This window comes from Eptesicus fuscus, chromosome 21, assembly GCF_027574615.1.
Source record: "Eptesicus fuscus isolate TK198812 chromosome 21, DD_ASM_mEF_20220401, whole genome shotgun sequence".
In the NCBI taxonomy this organism is placed as follows: Eukaryota; Metazoa; Chordata; class Mammalia; order Chiroptera; family Vespertilionidae; genus Eptesicus; species Eptesicus fuscus.
The window spans coordinates 36,551,737-36,567,292 of NC_072493.1; the positions used below are offsets into that span (position 1 = coordinate 36,551,737).

General features: G+C 49.0%; 1 protein-coding gene across 3 annotated transcripts in view; it reads left to right on the plus strand.

Moving 5' to 3' along the window:
• Window positions 1–15,556, plus strand: part of PAK4 (p21 (RAC1) activated kinase 4) — a 49,051-nt gene that overhangs the window by 14,717 nt on the left and 18,778 nt on the right. Inside the window, exon 1 of one of the 3 annotated variants that reach the window (XM_028142734.2) lies at window positions 14,064–14,233. The exons of the other annotated variants lie outside the window; for them this stretch is intronic. The gene's annotated coding sequence lies outside the window, so the exon portion shown is untranslated. Of the gene's footprint in view, window positions 1–14,063; window positions 14,234–15,556 lie in introns of those variants that run through there. 3 annotated transcript variants of the gene reach the window in all.

Genomic DNA, 15,556 nt, shown 5'->3' on the forward strand with positions numbered 1-15,556 from the left:
GTGCCTGGATGATTTTAAAAATAAATTTAGTTAAGTTTTATAAAAAGTGAGTGGATTGAAAAAAAATTTTTTCAGTTGCTCCTAGTAAGGCTGGTACCCAGATACAGCAGAGTGGGATGGGGGAACTGCAGGACTGAGATTTGGGAATTCCTGAGAACAGAGGGCTCGGTATTAGCTCCCAGCCTGCAGTGAACCGCTGTCCTAAATGCACAGCTTTGGGTCCCTGCTTTGCTAGGACGTAGGCCCCCAGATGAGAACTGTCCCTGACCCCTATCCCCTACAGCCTGGCCTGGTGGTTAAGCCTTAGAGACAGAGCTAGGCTCTGCCCTTGGCCACACTGGGAACCTTTCTCATCCCTTGCCTGCTTCCTCCTGCGTAACACGATGGGGCGGGCTGTGGTCAGGACTCAGTGACCATGCGGACAAGGGCATGGTGCTGGCGTGTGCTCCGGCGCTGCTGTTCTGCATTTAGTGTAGATCTCCTCGACCTCAACTGCGTCACCCTCCCCTCCAGCTCTCCCTTCCGGCCACGCCGGCCGCCACGCGCACATCTTTATCAGGCGGGCTCTAATCCTTGGGCCTTTGCAGTGGCCGTTCCCCTCACCTTCAGTGCTCTCCTCATGGCTCCCCACATGGCTCCCTCACTTCAGGTCTTGCTCACATGCCACCCCCCCAGACCTCCCTGACTGTATTCTCTGGCCCCTCTCTCATTTGTTATATACATTTTTATTTACTTGTGTATTGTCTTACACCCAACACTAGAATTTCTGCTCCAAAAAAGAAGGACTGTCTTATTCACTGCTGTGTCCCCAGAGCCTAAAACAGTGCTTGACAATTGAGTGCATAATAAAGGATTGCTTAGTGTGTGAACTAATGAGAGAATGAACATGGTTAAGTGAATGGACTTTGGCACAGGTTAGACCTGCCATGGAATCCTGACTCTGATATACACTGTGTGACCTTGGGCCGGCACCTCTCCTCCTTGAGCCTTTTCCCTCCTCTGCAACATGGGGGTGTTAGCAGCACCTTACTCCCTTGTTTTGCACCAGCATGCTACCCACATATATGCTTTATAGCTGGCCTCACGGCTGTCCTGTGTCTCCAGCACAAGGCACAGATGAGCCAGCCAGGGCTGTCCCTGCCATGGGGACACTTTATCAAATCTTAAATAAGGCCTTCTAGTCTGTGTGACCAGCTGTGGTGCCCCAGAACAGTCCAAGGATATGGATAGGTGAGTCCCCGGGGCCAGGAAGGCTCCATGGGGAATGTGACTCACAAAGGACATGAGAGTGCCAGGATGTGGAGAGACCTGTGTGTTGTGGCCGAGTCTGAGGGCTTTGGGGCTGGCTACTTCCAGGCTGTTGTCTTCCTTGCAGGAAGCAATCAAAGAGCTGCAAGGGGCCAAGGAGGACTGCTGCTCTGATTACAGTAGCAGTTCCAGGAGTGTGTGTGTGTGTGTGTGTGTGTGAGAGAGAGAGTGAGAGAGAGAGAGAGAGGGAGAGAGAGAGAGAGCGCGCGCGAGCGCCAGCTCATCTGGCCAGAATAGCTCAGTGGTTGAGCATTGACCTATAAACCAGGAAGTCACAGTATGATTCCCAGTCAGGACATATACCCTGGTTGCAGGCTTGATCCCCAGTGTGGGGCGTGCAGGAGGCAGCCAATCAATGATTCTCTTTCATCATTTATGTTTCTATCTCTCTCTCTCTCTCCCCTTCCTCTCTGAAATCAATAAAGATCCTAGATAATAATCCTATATAATAAAAGCTTAATATGCAAATTGACCAAACGGTGGAATGATGGGTTGCTATGATGCACACTGACCACCGGGGGGCAGACGTTCAATGCAGGAGCTTCCCCCGGCCTGCAGGCCCCAGGCCAGCCAAGGCGGGTGCCAGCGGGGGGGCCCCCCAATCGCCCCGCCGGTCACCCCACAGATTGGCCCTGATCGCCAGCCAGACCTAGGAACCCTACCCATGACTGAATTTCGTGCATCAGGCCTCTAGTCCTATGTAATAAAAGGCTAATATGCAAATCGACCAAACGGCAGAACAGTCGGTCACTATGATGCGCACTGACCACCAGAGCTGCCCCCTGGTGGTCAGTGTGCTCCCACCGGGGGAGCACTGCTCAGCCAGAAGCACTGAGCTGGACTCACAGCTGGCGAGCACAGTGGTGGTGGCGGGGACCTCTCCCGCCTCCATGGCAGCGCTAAGGATGTCTGACTGTGAGAGGGTGCAAGCCAGGCTGAGGGACCCTCTCCCCTCCTGAGTGCATGAATTTCGTGCACCGGGCCTCTAGTATATTATAAAAGATAAGAGAGCCAGCGCACACATGCATGTGTGGATGGAGCTGCCAGCTGTCAGAATTGCTATCGCTGGTGTTTCCTGCATGGCGGTGTAAAATATGACATGTACATAAAAGTATACAGAACCTCCCTGTTCAGTTTAATGAATAATTATAAAGCAAACACCCATCTATTGACAACCTGATGAAGACAAGCATTGCCAGTGCCCTAAAAGCCCCCTCCTTCATGTGCTCTTTCTAGCATTATCAAATAAATGCAATCATCTTTTCTTCTTTTAATTATTACCTCTTTTCGTGAATTATGAAAGATTTCAGATGTCCCAGGAAAATAGAGAATCACCTAACGAACCTCCTCAGGCCTGATGCACAGCAAGGAGAGAAAACACTCTTGCTATGATTAAAGTCCTCCAGATGCCTTCCCCCAGGTACCCAGAGCCTCACTGTGGTCCCTCCCTGGGCTTCCCTAAATAGTATACTGGATGGTTCTCCAGGTTTTAAAATGGTGTAAATGATCCCAGGCTGCCAGTACTTGGCTGCAGCTTGCTCTCGATATTTTGCTCTTGAGGTTTCTCTGGGTGGATAAATGAAGTTCTGTGCCAGTAGGGATGCATCCAGCATGGATCAGAGTCCCCCCACCCCAGCCAGATAAAAGCAGCCTGCCCTGCTGGAGCTCAGGAGGGCACTTGGGGCTCCTCTGCCCCAGGCCCGCAGCCCCCGCCCCAGCCTGGCATTGCTTCCAAGTGAAAGTGGGCATTTTGGAGGGTGGGGAGCACTGCTAGCTTTGCAGGTCACCAAATGGAATTCAGTTACAGGTCCTTGATGTGTAAGGGGCTTCCCCTGAGCACCTGTAAGGTAAGAATGGGTTATCACCTGGGATCTGTCCAGAGGAAGCTGAGACCCTCCCTCCATAGGGAATAGATTGGGGGTTGAAGTGGGAGGGTCTCTTCTCTTTGGCTTCCCCTGAGGGCCCTGTTTAGTGATCTCATCTAGCAGTTCATGGAGAGACCCTCTGGGTTGGGGATTATTATCAAAGGCTCTGGATCTGGAAGCCTGGGTTTGCCACCTGGCTCTGCCATCTACTAGCTAGGTGACCTTGGGCATGTGGCACTCTTAACCCTTTGGCCTGTTCCCCCATTTATAAAATCGGATTGTATAAAGGTTATTTCATCTATGTAAAGCACTCAAAAGAGAGCTAGCACCTAGAAACCTCTTAATGATCCTAGTTCTCAGTATTATTGTCATTATTGCCATTCACTCATTCATTTTGTAGATACTCACTGAGTTCATCCCTGGGCTGGCTGATGCCTGGGACAGGCTGGTGGCCTGATAGCCCAAAGTCCTACCTCATGGAACTTGAGGCAGTGACATTCTAGAGTCACCTTGGGGAAAGCACAGTCCAGAGTGTCCCAGCTCCAGCCTAGGAAATCAGGGAATGCTTCCTGGTGTAGGAGACATCTGAGCTACTGGCTGGGAGAGGAACAGAAGTTAGTGTGTGGAAGGCTGTTTTAAGGAGCATGAACAGCATATTCAAAAGCTAAAAGATGGGAAAGGGGCTGGCATTTTTAATAAAATTATTTTTAATTAAAATTTTTGAGATAATTGATTCACATGCAGTTGTAAGAAATAATTCAGTAAGAGCCCTTGTACTCTTTACCCAGTTTCCCCAGTGGTAACATTTGGCAAGTCTAGAGTTAGTACAAGAACACAACCTGGATATTGATGTGGATAAGGTAAAAATACAGAACATTTTATCACAAGGATTCCTCCTGATGCCTTTTTATAGCTACATCCCCTCCCTGGCCCGTCCGTAACTCCTGGCAACCACTTATCTGTCTATTCCCCATTTTTATAATTCTGTCATTTCAAGAATCTATATATATAAAACCCTAATATGCAAATAGACCGAACAGTGGAACAAATGGCTGCTATGACATATGCTGACCACCAGGAGGCACGCGCAGAACATGGCGGGCATCAGCTGCAGCAGGATGGTGGAGCAGGTGAACGGGGATGCCAGAACAAGGCGGGGCACCGGTCGCTGTCATCCAGGCGAGCCTCTGGTGGTTACTGAAAATCCTTTGCTCCCGTGCATCGCGGCCCCATCTGGCACTCGCACCTTTTGCCAGTGCTGGCCCCACTTGCACCCGCTGTTGGTGCCCGGCACTGGCCCCGATTGCTCAGCGCAATCAGCGGCCCCACTCAAACCCACTACTGGTGCCAGCCCAATCTCTCGCGTCATCAGTGCGTGGGAGCGGCAGTGGCGGGAGCAGGGCTGCCAGCAGACAGGGGACTGGGGGCTGGGCAGGGGCGCGGAGGATGGGCCAAGACCCGCCCTGTGCCCACTGCAGCTTCACAGCCCACAGTTCCTTTCAAGGTGCACGAATTCATGCACTGGGCCCCTAGTGTTATATAAATGGAATCATGCTATATGTAACCTTTTGGGGTTGACTTTTTTTCCACTAAGTATATTCTCTAGAGATTCATCCAAGTTGTTGCCTGTATCAGTATTCATTCCCATGATATGAATGTACCACAGTTTGTTTAACCATTCACCCATTGAAGGACATCTGGGTTGTTTATAGTTTAGGGTGATGACAAATAAAGCTGCTATAAACAGCCACATACACAGTTATGTGTGAATGTAAATTTTCATTTCTCTGGGACAAATACCCAGAAGTGCAGCTGCTGGGTAATATGGTAGCTGCATGTTTAAAGAAACTGCCACACTGTTTTCCAGCGTGGCTGCACCATCTTACATCCCCACCAGCAATGCAGGGGTGATCCAGTGTCTCTGCTTCCTCACCAGCATTTGTTGTTGTCACTATTTTTCACTTTAGGTGTGTAATGATAACTCACTGTAGCTTTAATTGGTATTTCTCTAATGGCTAATGATGTTGAACACCCTTTCAGGTGCTTATCTGCCATTTGTGCATCCTCTTTGGTGAATGTCTCTTCCTGTCTTCTGTCCATTTGCTAATTGGATTGTTGGGGGGTTTTTGTGTGTTTTTTAAACTAAGTTTTGAGAGTTCTTTGTCTCTTCTAGATACTACTCCTTTGCCAGATAAGGAGTTTGTAAATGTTTTCTCCCAGTCTTTAGCTTTTTATCCTCTTCACGTGGGCTTTTGCAAAACAGACATTTTTAATTTTGATGAGGTATAAGTGATTAAATTTTCCTTTTATGGATCTTGCTTTTGGTGTCATGTTTAAGAACTCTGCACCTAGCCCTAGATTCTGAAGATTTGCCTATTTATTGTCTAAAAGTTTTATAGTTTTAACATTTTACATTTAGCTCTCTGCTCCCTAATGAGTTAATAATATTTGTGCAAATTGTAAGGTTTGGATCAAGGTTCTTTTTTTTTTTTTTTTTTGCATATGGATATCCAGTTATTCTAGCACCATTTGTTGAAAATGCTGTCTTTTCTCCATTGAATTGCTTATGCTTCTTTGTAAAAAAAAAAATAAGTTAACACAGTAAGATACCACCTTATACCTACCAGGATGGCTATTATTTAAAAAATAGGAAAATAACAAATATTGTTGAAGATGTAGGGAGATTGGAACCCTCATGCATTGCTGGTAGGAATATTAAATGGAGCAGCCACTGTGGAAGACAGTTCAGTCGTTTCTCAAAAGGTTAAATACAGAACTACCATAGCAATTCCAATCCTAGGTATATGTCCAAAAGAATTGGAGGCAAAGACTTGGACAGATATTTGTATACCAGTGTTCATAGTTGCATTATTCACAGTAGCTAAAAGGTAAAAGGTTTAAGTATCTATTAACCGATAAATGAGTACACAGAAAAACCAAGATGGCGGCATAGGTAAATGCCTGTACTCGTTGCCTCTCACAACCACATGCAAATTACAACTAAAATACAGAACAACCATTGTTCGGAACCACCTGAAAGCTGGCTGAATGGAAGTCCTACAACTAGAGAAGTAAAGAAGAAGCTCATTGAGTCTGGTAGGAGGGGCGGAGGCACAGACCAGGCTGGACCAGCACCCATGTGTGCCGCTTTTTTTAATCAGGAGGGAGATCATCTCTGTGGAGGCCACGCATGAGGAACAAGGAGTCCCAGCCCCACACCAGACCTCCAGCACAGGGTTCCAGAGCTGGGAAGAGAAGTACCTGCAACTATGGGCTATAAAAACAGTAGTTTGTGGCTGAGTGACACCAAGGCTGCTGGAGACCCAAGTGTTCCATTTAAAGAGCCGGTGCACGAACATACTCAGACACCCAGCATGGGTGGCTTTGGGGAACACAAACACATATGGGGAGGAACTGGGTTGTCTGGCATTGGGGCAGGAACTTGGGGTGGCTTTCTCCCAGATGGGTTTGCTCACAGGGGTCATTGTTCCTGTGCTGGAACCTCCTCTTTGCAGGGCTGACTGGCAGCCATATCTGAGTTTCCATCAGCCTGGAGCACACTGTTTGCTGTATCATGGGTATTCCCTGAGACCCTGCCCCATCCAATTTGCAGCCCCACCCAAGTTGTTTGCAGCAGCTTTTCCATATGAATGGCCTGTCCTGGCTCAGGCTTCAGCTTTTGCTAAAATCTCTCAAACAAGCTGCAGCAGGTGACAGCATGCCCCAAACCTATCAATAAAAGGCCCAACCCCAGCACTAGCACCAGCCTGCCTTGCTTCCCAGCTGGGCCTTGCCTGGGTACATCCAAGCCCAATAAAAATAGAAAATAGCAGCCATCTGAAGATCCCTCTATAGGTCCTATCAGGTGGCCCCAGGCAGTGGCTGACTTTGCATCTCCCTGGAGGCCCTAGAGCCAGTGCACCTGGTGGGCAGCTTCAGACCATAGCAGATTACAACTCTACACATCCACAAGTGACACACTCAAGGGGCAGACTCAGTGAGCACCAAAGCCCCACTGAAGCAAATCCAGCTCCATTAGGGTGTTTCCTGAACAGCAGCTCTCCCACTGTAGCCACAGTTGGTCCTCACAGTTAATTGGCCTCCCAGTGATGCCAAAAGCAGTCAAGGCTTAAGTACAAGACTGTGCACACAGCCCACACAGGGGTGCACCTAGAGTGCCCAGCTCAGAAGACTGGGGAGGCTGAGCCAATGGGCCCTACAGGACACCTACTACACAAGGTCACTCTACCAATTCTAGGAGACATAGCAACTCTACCTAATACATAGAAACAAACACAGGGAAGCAGCCAAAATGTGGAGACAAAGAAACATGTCACAAATGAAAGAAATGTAAGCAAGCAAACTACTGGATACAGAATTCAAAACCATGGTTATAAGGTTGCTCAAGAATCTTCATGAGATTTTCAAGGATTTTAGTGAGAATGTCAAAGACACAAAAAAGGACCAGTCAGAAATTAAGCATACACTAACTGAAATAAGGAATAACTTACTGGGATTCAACAGTAGACTAGAGGCTTCTGAGAATCAAATCAAGGATTTGGAATATAAGGAAGCAAAAAACACCCAATCAGAACAACAACAACAAAAAGAATCCAAAAATATGAAGATAGTGTAAGGAGCCTCTGGGACAACATCAAGTATACCAACATTTGCATTATGGAGGTACCAGAAGGAGAAGAGAGAGAGCAAGATATTGAAAACCTATTTGAAGAAATAATGACAGAAAACTTTGCCTACCTGGTGAAAGAAATAGACTTACAAGTCCAAGAAGCACAGAGAATCCCCAAAAAAGAGGAATCCAAAGAGGCCTACACCAAGACACATAATTAAAATGTCAAGGGCTAAAGACAATTTTAAAAACAGCAAGAGAATAGCAGTTAGTTACCTACAAGGGAGCACCCATACGACTTGTCAGCTGATTTCTCAGCAGAAACTTGGCAGGCCAGAAGGGGGAGTGGCAAGAAATTTTCGAAGTGATGAATAGCAAGGACCTACAACCAAGATTACTCTACCCAGCAAAGCTATCATTTAGAATTGGAAGGTCAGATAAAGAGCTTCATAGACAAGAAAAAGCTACAGGAGTTCATCACCACCAAACCAGTATTACATGAAATGTTAAAGGGCATTATTCTTTAAGAAGAGAAGGAGAAGAAGAGGAAGAGATACAAAATATGAACAATAAAATGGCAACAAATATATTTATCAACAATAGAATCTAAAAATCAAAATAAGTGAACAAATCTAATGAACAAAATAAACTGGTAAGCAAAATAGAGTCAGAGGAAGCATTAGAGAGACTGACGAATCTCAGAGGAAAAGGGGAGGGGGAGAGTGGTAGGAGGAGATTAACCAAGTATCTTAACTATAGACACAGATAGTAGGGTGGGAAAGGGGCGGGGCAGGAATTGGGTGAAGGGAGGCAAAGGGGGGAAAATAAGGGGACATCTGTAATACTCTCAACAATAAAGATTTTAAAGAAATAAAATAAGTGGACACATAATTTGTGGTATACACACATAGTGGAATATTATTCAGTCATATAAAAGGAAGGAGCCCTGGCCGGTCTTGCTCAGTTAATTGGGCAACATCCTGTGCACCAGGAGGTTGCCTGTTCCATTTCTGGTCAGAGCACATGGCTGGGCTGGGTTTTCAGTCCCAAGTAGGGGGTGTACAGGAGGCATCCTATCAATGTTGCGGCCTCACATTGATATTTCTTTCCAGAAACCAATAAAAATGATTCTTTAGCCTTGGCTGGTATGTTCAGTGGTTAGAACACTAACCTGGGCACTGCAGGGTTGCGGGTTCAATTCCCGGTCAAGGGCATGAACCTGAGATGCAGTTTGTTCTCTGCCTGGGTCGGGGCACATGCTAGATGCAACCAATCAATGTGTCTCTCTCACATCGGTGTTTCTCCCCCCCCCCCCCCCTTTCTTTTCCACTCTCTCTAAAAGCAATGGAAAAATATCCCCAGGTGAAAAGTAATACAAAAACAACCAACCAAACAAAACTATTCTTTAAAAAAAAAAAAAAAAGGAAGGGAATTTTGATATATGCTACCAATATGAATGGACTTTGAAAACATTATACTAAGTGAATGAGCCAAACATGTGGCTCAGTGATTGAATGTCAACCTATGAACCAGGAAGTCATGGTTAGATTCCAGGTCAGGGACTATGCCTGGGTTGCGAGCTCAGTCCCCTGTAGAGGATGTGCAGGAAGGAGGCAGCCAATCAATGATTCTCTCTCATCATTGATGTTTCTCTCTCTCCTTCTCCCTTTCTCTCTCTGTAGCCAATAAAAACATATTAAGGGAAAAAAAGAAATGAGCCAACCATAGGAGAAATATTGTAAGATTCTATTTATATAATTTGCCTAGAATAGGCTAATTCATAGAGACTGAAAATGGAATAGAATTTACCAGGGGCTGAGGAGGAGAGAATAGGGAGCTATTGTTTAAGATATACAGGATTTGCTTTGGGAATGATGAAAAAGTTTTGGGTAAAGACAGTGATGATTACATGACATTGGGAATGTATTTAATGCCATGGAATTATCCGTGTTACATACAGCTAAAGTGATAAGTATTAGGTATGTTTTAACACAGTGAAAAATATCAGTGTTTTAAAATGTTGGTATATTTGTGTGGATCTGTTTCTGAGTACTCTCTCTGGTTACTGATCTACGTGTTTATCCACACTCCTGATTAGTGTAGCTGTCTTTTAGGCCTTTATATTGGAGACAGTGAGTCCTCCCACTTTATTCATCTTCTTCAAAATGGAGCTGTTCTGGGGCCTGGCCCTGGCAGTTTTGGAGCTCTTCTCAGGTTCCCTTGTGTGGCAGATGGCACCATGGTTTACCCAGCTTCAGAGTCACCCGGGGCACCTGCCTTGTCCTTAGTCCCCTCATCAACGAGCCTTGCTTTTTCTTGGCAGACATAGCTCTGTCTGTCTGTCCTCTCTTCATGTCCAACCATCCTGGCTACCTTCATCGTTGCTTGGAGCAGTGATGCACTCTTGTCACTTGTCCTCACGCCTACTCAGGCCCCCTTATTTCCGTCCTCCACAGACAAGGCAGCCCAGAGTTATGTCTTCCAAATGCAGGCCCTCTGGCTCACCTATGGCCTGGCTCCACCACTCCCCTGTCCCTCCAGCCTGTGAGTCTCAGCTGAATTTCACATTTAATTTGTGTGATTTTTTACTCTAAGCCCCACAGGGCAAGGACCATGCTGCACCCGCTCCCCAGCCTGTGCAGCACATGGTGGACACGCATTGGACTTCCATTGGTGGAATCCATGAATGTGGGAAGGAAGCTGCTTGCTGCTGGAGCTGATGACTGGAGCAGGAGTGTGTCGGGAAATGAGACTGAGAGGTGGCGAGAGCCTGGGGAACCTGGGGAGGAGGTAGCTTTAACTGTGCTGGCCACAGTAAGTAAGGCGAGGGACATCAGGTTTACAAAGCTCTCTCTGACCATGCAGAGCAATGGGCAATGACTTAGAAGAGATACTCAGCAGAAAAGGAATTCTGACTCTTTTGTGAAAGGATGTGCATCCTGCTAAGCAGAAAAAAGCAGATGACAACTAGGCCGAGGGGACAACTTCACCTATCTGACTGGCAAGGCGTTTGACAATCCCCTGGGCTGTGAGGCCCTCACACTGGACAGCTTGGCAGTGCTGAGCTTTGCCTGCAGTTCCACTTCTAGACATTTGACCCACAGGCACACCTGTGAAATGACATCTGTACGTGGTTGTCATTGCTGCACTGTTTGTAAGAGCTCAAGGCTGGAAACCACCAATGTGGCCTCATGGTGATTGGTTCAAGGCACCTTGGCCCTTCCATGCAGAGCTGTGCTTTGTGGAGATCAAGGCATGGAAAGACTAAGATATATTATATATATTTTTCTATTAAGTTATAATAAGGTTTTTATTAATAAACAAAATAAAACATAAACAATGAACTATAAATAAGTAACATAAGTAAATATAATAACATTTTAAAATAATATAAATTGTTAGTATACATGCTGGAAAGTGAATAAAGCATAAAGATATAGCATAATCAATTATTATAAAGGGAAGACCTACATAGCCCCTGCCTCCCCAGGCCCTCCCGCCCCAGGGCAGCCCCTTCCCTGACTTTCGAGGCAGTCACTGCCTTGCTTTTCTCTCTGGTTTTACCCCCTCTGTATACATCCCAAAAGTGTATTTCATTTTGTCTGGTTTCAGACTTTTTCTGGACAAAATCCTAGGATGTGTTTTATGTTTTGCTTCTTTTGTTAACATCGTTTTGCTATTCGTGCACATGCAGCTGTGGTCATTCATTGTCACTGCTGTGTACTATTCCATGGAGCCAGTAGACCACACTTTATTATCCATTTCCTGTGGATGAGCGTTTGCATTGTTTCCAGTCTCTGGCAGATTCAGATTGTGCTTCTTGAACCTTCCCATACGTGTCCCTGGAGCCCAAGGGCTGGATTTTGCTTGGTAGGCTCCCAGGAAAGCGCTGGCCAGGTCCCAAGTGTGTGTCTTCACCTTTACTAGATGCTGCCAAACTCCTCCTGGTGCCAGCAGCACAGGAGAGCCAAGAAATGTTCTTGAAAAAAGCAGGTGCAGAATAGTGTATGTGGTATGCTGCCATCTAAAGCGTGTGTCAGTGTATGTGTGCACCCGCATACACATGTGCATTTGTAGGCTCTCTCAGAAAGGACAAAAACCTAGGAGAGTTGTTTATGGGGCCAAGCTAGGACAGGGCAGGAGGCCGTCCTGTCACTGCTTACCCTCTGGTGCCACTGGCTTTTGAACCATGTGTCTGCATTATAGAGAGACAGACACTGAGATGGAAAGAAAGGGCAGAGATGAAGCCCAAATGTGGCAGAATGTTAGTAGTTGGGAATTTGAGTAGTAGATTTTAAGGGGTTCACTGTTTTAGTCTCTACTTTGAGGTATGTTTATTTAGTTTATAATAAAATCTGTTCCAGTGTGAGAGGATCTTGGACGACCTCTCCTGGCCCCTGAGGCCTATCACCAGGAGAACCTCTTATTTCCAATGAGAGGCTTGGTGCGCCCTCCTTCCTCCCTTCCCCTTCTCTCCTCTGTCCCTCCCCTTCCCCTTTGCTGGCCACTGCTCGCTTCCCACACCAGAGCCCAAACCAGCCGATCCAGTCTGGGGAGGTTAGAGGAGCCGCCTCACTTGGCTCATGTCTGGGTGGCTGCCTGACAGGTGCTCCACCCTGGTGGGGGAGGGAGTGGCCTGGGATCTGGGACTTCTGGGGTCCCCAACCTACCCTGCTGTGGCCCTGGGAGCCTCTGGCTTACGGAACAGGTGATGGACAGGAGGGGGTTTGAGGGATTTCCAGGCCCTCCTGGTCTGAGTGATGGGAGTCCTGTGGGAGTTGGCCACCGTGGGGGGATGGGAATGACTCAGGTTTCTGTCCCCCTGTCTGCCTGGACCGCTCACTGTTCTCACTGGGCTCACCAGCACCTGGGCATCTGCCCTGGACCCAGCCACCTGCTCAAACCCGGGCCCTGTCACTCACAGGACCCTTCAGTGAGGAAGCCCCAGGGCAGGGAGTTCTGTCTAGTTGGTTCATTACTGACTTCTCAGGGCCTCCAACAGGCCTGCCTGGTATGTGCTAGGAGCTCACAGGTGTGTGAACCAGTGGGGGAGACAGACATTCAGAGACAGTGACAGCGGGAGTGGTAGCTCTGGGATAAGGTCCAGAGGGGGCACCTGACTCAGCCTAGTGTGTCAGGGAGGGCATCCTGCAGGAGCGCTTGTGGTAGGCTCCGCAGGGTGAATAGGGATGAACCAAGCAGCCGACCCCTGTCCTCCATCCTGGGTGAGACAGACAGAAAGAAACAAGCTTCACACCAGGAACTCTGACCTGGGCCAGCGAAGGCTTTGCAGGGGAAGTGAGACCTAAGGGCAGCGGGTGTGAGGTAGGGCCAACACGGCCCCTTCTTAATCCCCCTCTGGGTGTCTTTCTCCTGTTCTGGAATGGGGGTTCTGAACAGGCTAGCCTGCTGCTCAGAAAAGCTGGTTTAGGGCACTGGCACTGGCACTGGGACAGGTGGCAGGTGACCAACTTCCCTGCCTCAGTTTCCTCTGATGTAAATGGGCCAGATAAAGTACTTGTCCAGTGAGGGCAGCAGTGAGTTAATGACAGTGTGTGGAGAGTAGCCACTTATTTTCAGAAGGGTTAGTCACATCCTGGAAGGCAGAGCCAGCATGGCACAGCCCTTTCTCTCTCCCCATTCCCACCATCCATATCTCCCAGCCCTCCACCTAGAGATGGCGATGTGGGGGCTTCACCAGGAACTGGATCTTCCCCTTCTGGTTAGGCTGCAAATCTCAGGCTCATCCTCATGCATGAGTGGGGCAGAGCTAGAGAGGCTACCTTCGTTGTGTTTTCTCGAAGCTCTTGCTGGACTCACAGCCTGGAAGTGGGGGGAGCAGAGAATACATCAAGCCCCAGATCTCCAGCCACCCCTCCATCTCAGAGCCCCACCCCTCTGTCCTGCCCTCAGCCTGGATCATTGTTTCAAACCTAGCTGCCCGCCACTATGCAGCATTGCTTGCTTCCCTAACCCCTGGCATCTAGCCTACCATGGGGAGCGAGGTGGGGGTGTGGGGGTGCTAGTGGGGTTCTGGCCCTCTGAAGCAAGGGCTGTGGTTGGAGTCTCCTCTGCCTGTGTCCCTGCCTAGCCCTTCCCTCTGCTGGACATTGTGGTGATGGTGATGTGGCCCACGCTCTCCAAACTCAGCCCCGCCTCCCTCTGTCTCTCCCTCCCATTCTCCCCCTCCCTCCTCCTTGTGGGCTGGAGCCACAGGGAGCTCAACTTCTCTGCCAGGGCAGGGCAGCGTCACCACCCACTGCCAGAGAGGCTGGGGCACAGAGCCCAGCCAGCTCTCCTTGGTGGATGCGTGTGTCGGAGAGCCAGTGGAGCCCCCTTGATACCTGCTCCCTGCTCTCCCAGCTGAAAGTCTCTGTCTGTGGCTCACCCCGCTGAGGTGGCCCAGGACCCAGGGAAGAAGATGGTGGAGGTGAGCTGGCCCTGGCCTCAGGCAGGAGGGGAAGATAGGGGAGGGCTGCCCTGGGTGTGAGGAGGGTAGTCCTGCTGCCTGGTCACCTGAGCCAGTGTGAGCATGTGATCACGGGGCCACACCTTTACTGGGCCCAGGGGCAGGGTTCCCGTGGTGGTGGTGGCAGGTGTCTTTGCTGAGGCTTACCACATGTCTCATTCAGGTCCCTGAGCATCTTAGTGGGAGCGCCCTCCTGGGGTCTGGTTTGGATGGGGTGGTTCTGAGGGGCTGTGCCTCTCTAGGTGACTGACCCTGGAGTTGGCCGTGGTTGTGCCTGGGTGTGCCATGGGGACTTACTGCATAGTGTGTGTGGATCTAGGCTTGTGTGGGTCTATGGTCTAACTCTGTCTTGGGGAATGTTCCTGGTGTGTGTATGGGGTCCTGGGTCTGCCTTTCTAGGGAAGTCCAGCAGTTATGATGCATCTGTGGAATTGTTTGTGTATTCATGTGCCTGTGTTTCTGGCTGGTGGCCCAGGTCTGTATCGTGCGTGCCATTGGCATGTGTCTGTGGGTCTCTTTCAGGAATGCCTGCACCTCTGGGATGTGTGTGGGTCTTCATAGTGGTTTTGGAGGGGTCCTGGGTGCATGGGTGCTTCAGGGACCTGGCTGTGACTGTCCTAGTGTCTGACCCTTTCCATGCTGAGAGCTTCCTCTGAGCCAGGCCCCACTTTAAGACTGCTTCCCTCACCTTCTCCCACTGATGCCTCACATTTCCCTTGGACTTGCTCTGTGGATGCCCATATCTGAGAGGCAGGAGCTGAGGCTCAGGTGTGATGTCCCTTCCCATGCTCAGGCTCTACAACCGCTGCCTCTGTTGGGTTGGCATGGCTGCTGCTGACTCTGGCTGCTCAGGGAGTTTCTTGTACGACCACGGTGTGTGTTCCTGTGCATCTGTGGTTGTGTAGCTGGATGTTTATGCTGAGTCTGTGTCATGGTCTCTATGGATGATTGTGCTTCTGTGTCTAGGGTGTGTGTGGGTGGGTGGGGGGGGCACAGGGAGTTGCATGTCAGGGGAGGGCTTGAGTTCCGGGGGCCTGGGAGGGCTCCAGAGCCTCTTTTCTGCCTATACCCTCTCCCTCCTTCCTGCCCTGCCTTGGGGAAGAATGAATGAAGTCTAATCTGATTTCCCCCGTCCCTGCGGACTCACCCACACTCAGGTTTGCTGTGGCATTCATTCCCACCCTGGGCACCTCTGGGGGGTGAGGGATACCAACAGAGCCCTTTGTGTCTATGCCCTGTTGTGCCTGGCCAGGAGGGCAGGGGTATTCGAGGCTGGGACTGTCA